The following is a 5439-nucleotide window of genomic DNA, read 5'->3' on the forward strand; positions in this document are numbered from 1 at the left end:
ACACCCACTAAACCTGAATACACTCCCCCTCTTAACTGAAACTCCGCCAGAAAACCTAAGTAGACCTTCCACTAAACCTAAACAAACCCACCACTAAACCTAAACACATCCCCATCTAGACCCAAACAAACCCACTGCTAAACGTAAATACATCCCACTAAATATAAGAACATACAGCCACTAAATGGTAAACACGCCCATCACTAACCCTAAACGCAAACCTTGATACAGAATTATTGATCACTGGAAAGAAAAGTGTTTTCAGTAATATATCGCTATGGTATTGAATTCATAAAATTAGGTATGATAAACTCGTAAATTTTCTTTACCAAGTGACTCACAAAGGGAAGTTAGAAGACGGATGAGGGAACGGGAAGGGGTTATGGATTTCAAACCTAACCTATTAACTAAGTAGTGTCAAATGATGGCCACTTGTCAAATTTTGTCCAGATTGGTCTAGCGGTTACCACATAAGTTACAAAGGGAAGGGGAAAGGGTGATGGGGGAAGGGAAAGGGGAAGGATGTAGGGGTCAAATGATGGCCACTAGCTAAATTTTGTCCAGTTCGGTCAAGCAGTTTGGATTTGTGAAGAGCACATAGCTACAAACATACAAATTTACAGACAAACTTTTACTCATATATATAAATATATATATATATATATATATATATATATATATATATATATATATATATATATATATATGTAGGCCTAGGTTTTTTGATTAATAATATATTGCCTATATGTTCGTTGTTACCTATGGAATGTGAAGAACAGTGGAGAAGCAACGACCCGAGAGAAGCTGACAATGAGTTTCTATGGATGGCGTGAGATAAAACTGCTTAGTTAGACAAGTCAATGTACGATAGTTTATTAACTCTTCTCAAAGTGCCTTTGTGAAACTGGTTGTGGCCAGTAAGTGTGAGGCGTTAACAAACTGTGTGTTCGTATGTGCGTGTGCACCTCTTTCTGTTAAAAGTGTATCATACACAAGTCTATGGGGGATTTTGATAGAGGCGTCTTTGAGAGAAAGGCAAGATGCCGTGGTGCTCACCAGGAGTTTTTCTATGATATAGTGCTTTGAGTGTTCCGGCTGCTTGGGTGAGTGTTGAAGTGTTTTAGCCGAAGACTGGCTTGTTATCTGTTTGACATTTTGTAATGATATCCAATCTTTAATCTCTGATTGTTAAACTTGTGTGTGTACTTATGGGATGTGTTCTGTGTCTTTGAAACAGACGGTTCTGGGAATGGACCGACAGAGACTCCCAGATGGGAGAGACGATTGGTGTGACTATAACTGTTCAGACATTTTTGTTGGGGTTTTAATTGAATTGAGTTAGTCTGTAAGACTTGATTAATTCCTTATTTATTCATTGTTAATAAACGTATTTTCTTATGATGCAACTCTCTCATTTTCATTACCTGTTAGAGTGGAGAGAAAGAGATTGTCGGAGAGAGAGAGAGAGAAGGGTCGCTTAGAGAGAGAGAGAGAGGAGTTGCCGAGAGAGAGAGAGAGAGAGAGAGAGAGAGAGAGAGGCTGTGTGTATTAGTTTGCCTTGACGCTCAAGTTACACGTTTACCAAATGAATAATGGGGGAATCTCCTCATTACAGGTTTTGGTGGCTAGCGGTTAGAAAGGGGTATAAAAGTTTTTTTTTTATGCCTGGGAACGCCAATGAAGAGATAGGTGACCAGTTAGAAAATAAAGGGGTAATGGCTTAGCGATAGTTTTCGAACGACAAAGCCTTTGTGGGATTGTGGAAAATTGTCAAATTGTTAGTTTTCAGTTACTTAGTGAGGGGAAAAAATGAGAAATATCTATCTGGTAACTGTGCTAAGGGGAGTGGGAAGAATTTTATTGGACTCAGCATTTTTGCCAGGCAGTCAGCTTAGAAGCAGTGGGCGCACTCAGTGTGACTTTTGCTGTGTAATGACGAGGGCATCCCGAGATGGCCGTGCGGGTGTTGTTATTAGTGCATTACACGAATTCCGAGTTCTTTTTGTTCCCATTATGGAGTGGTGAGTGTTAAAAAAACATTGTCTTGTAAGGGGAGGGTTTTTTTTAAATATTTCAGTGTAATGGGATTGGTACAAGAGGTCGAATTTTTTTTTTTTTTTTTTATTTTTTTTTTTTTTTTTTTTCCTTAGTAGTAAAGTGACATGCTTTCTTTATTGCACGTGTTTATAATAGACGTATTCGTCTTTGTTTAAAACATAAGAGTGTATAGAGATGTGTTTATGCATGTGAACTGGCTTAGATAGCATATCTAGACAGAGCGGCCACACAATTTTACGGGCTCAGCACATTTCTGCTAACCGCGCAGAGAGGCGCGTTGCATGGTGGGTACTGCATACCTCGAGAGGGGATTGCAAGATGGGTACTGGTGTATACCTCAGAGGGGTCCTCAGACACTGTTTAAGGGGAGATGGGTACTACTGGTATGCCTCGGGGTAGTGTTCTATCGCTTGACTGAGGGATGTTTCAATGCTCATTGAGGGGAGAAACTTTTTTTTTTCTCAGTGTGGGTGAACTCCCCCTATCTTTTTTTTTTCTTTGTCGGGCTGTTGAAGACAGGTCTAGCCTTGACCATGGATGCTAAGATATCAGCTGATTGATTAGTTGATGAAGTGAAATGCCCGTAGAGATTTTTTTTAGAAAAGAGATTTTTATTCCTCTTGGATGAAGAGAAAAAGAAATAAAAGAGAATTGAAATGCATTGTATGGGTGTTTGTTTTCCTTATGCCTTGGGAGACACAAATATATTGGGGATACACAGATTATTATTATTTTTTTTATTGTGTTGGAGGGATTACTTTGAAAATGGTGCCGAATGGTGTTGGCCGGTGCCGTGAATGTGGCAATGGTGGTATGTCGTGGTGTATACTGGAGAAATTGTGTGTCATAAGGTTCAGCATTACTGTTGTATGCTATTTGAATTTACCTTTACTTGAGATTTTTGCAAGAGAATTATTGCTATGGAGAGTTATTATTATTATTAATAATTGTTATACTTGAGATGTTTCACGGGAGGGTTGCTTAAGTATAATTATCGTTATGGGAGACATACTTTACGAGAAATTCGAGATATTTCATGGGAGATTATTTTATAATTATTACAGATAATTATTCATGGAGAATTATTACAATGAATTAATGGGAGAGATCTTGTGTTAATTATTTGTTGAGTTTTTGTAACTTTGGAGAATATTTCAGTCATTCATGGGGGATATGTTTGCTGAGTCTTGATGAATCTGGCTGAATCTTGGTGGATTGTGTTGAATCTTGCTGAATTTTTTGCTGAATTCCTTGGAGAATGGACAAGCATTAACATTGGTGATATTTCTTTTTAATACTGATACTAATGATGATGATAGCAATTTTTTTGGTGATTTTGATGATGATGATATTTCTGATACTGAGTTTATATATATATATATATATATATATATATATATATATATATAATATATATATATATATATATATATATATATATATATATATATATATATATATATATACTAATACGTGGGTGTTTTAATGCTATCAAGGGTGGTGAGATCCTTTTTGAATTTGGGAGGAACTAACAACACATTATTTTACTTTTGTTTTCCTTTTTTTATGAGTTCAGCAGATAATTGCTTGACATCTAGTGAGTTACGGGAGATAGTTAACAAATGCTGTTGATTTTTCTTTTCTCTTTTTTTTGGAAGTTAACCATCGCTGACACAAGTTTTCTTTATCATGGGTGAATTTGAATTTGTTTTTTCTGTCCAGTTGGTGTGAATATTTTTTTTTAATACCTCAGTTCGTGACTTAGTCATTGTTCGGGAACGTGTTTGTGTTTCAGCCATTTGATGCTGTAGAGAAATTTACGGGAGAATTTTTTGCATGTTTTGAATGCATACGTAATGGCACTACATTTTTTCTCTGGATATTTGTGTTCTAGAAATTGTGAGTTTTCTTGCACAATACATTAGTTGTATTTGTGACAACTTTGTGAGAGATAGGAAACTTGGTTAAGTTTTCTAATGGCCTATGTCGTAGTACATATGGAGAAGTCTTGGCTAAGACACTGTGAATTTGGAGTTCTGTTATAAGGAGTTGTGGCGCATTGGTGATTTTTTCTAGAATTTTCTAGATAGTTTTTATTTGCCGAGTTTTTGCCCTTTTTTTAGCAATTATGCTAAACGGAGAGAGTTTTATAGTTTTTGACTAAAACATTGAGTTATTATCTGGAGAATTGGAGATATATTATTTGGAGTTATAATTGGAGGTATATATTATTTTGGAGTTATAAGTTGGGATATAATATATTGGAGATATATTTTTGGCCATTTTGATATTTGCAAATGGTGATATGAGCTATGTTTAGTTCAATTATTTTGCAGCCATCTTTGTTGCAAATGGAGACACATTTTTGAAGAGATTATGGGGCAATATTTGTGAGTGTGTGAGTTAGATGCCTTGAGTGCACATTTTTTTGGAGATAGGATTTCATTTTTTTGATATTCCTTTTTGGAGATATAATTTTTTGGAGCCTTGTTTTGTTCCACATGGAGTATTGGGGAAATAGAGGTAAATATTTTGTATTTGCCGAAATAGAGGTGATTATTCTCTATTCCTGGAGTGGTGATTTTTTATTAACATATGGCTATTGGAGAAATATATGTGGATGTGGTTTTTAACCAAATGGAGGAAATATTTTTTTTCACCGGTGTGGTGTTATTATTAATATAGTGTCACATATTTGTATATGGAGTTGGAATTAATCTTTGGCGGGTGACCCTTTTTTTGTGGTTATGGAGTTTTGTCTTTTGAGCAGAGAAGATTTCTGTGGTTCTTTCTTTTTGGTTTCGTGACTATTTGGAGGCGAGTGGCATTACTGCATTGTGGTCCTATGGAGATGTATGCATTTTTTATGTTCACAAGTGTGTTATTTTGGAGGCATATAATTGGGCTGTGTCATGTTGAGAGAATAAGTCTTCGAGACAATTTTTGAACACATTAGTCATATCCTGGAGTTAATTTTGTGAAATGTGTCTGTTAGACCTTTTTTCTATAGAATCATAAGTTTTCCAAACTTGTGTGTCTGACTAGACATTCTTTGTGCTGCTGTTTGAGCATACGTCCGCAGGTGAATTTTTCTGCTGACAAGCGATGTGATGAGCCGTGTGCTGACTCTTTTCCTCTGATGATGATTGCTCAGAATTTTAGCAATATCTGGAAATGTTGATAATAGCATTTCACGAAAGCGCATGGGTAAGAGTTTGCTTTCTGGACATGCCAGTCGATAAAGTTGCGATGTCGAGAAATTCCGTAACTTTACATGGAGCATTTCTTGAAAAAACGCGGGGAGTTATGCATATTATACATGTATTATGTATTTTGTGGTGTGGGGAAATCTACTTGTGATTATCCTTTATTTTTATTTTT

This window comes from Macrobrachium nipponense, chromosome 12 (assembly GCF_015104395.2).
Source record: "Macrobrachium nipponense isolate FS-2020 chromosome 12, ASM1510439v2, whole genome shotgun sequence".
Classification (NCBI taxonomy): Eukaryota; Metazoa; Arthropoda; class Malacostraca; order Decapoda; family Palaemonidae; genus Macrobrachium; species Macrobrachium nipponense.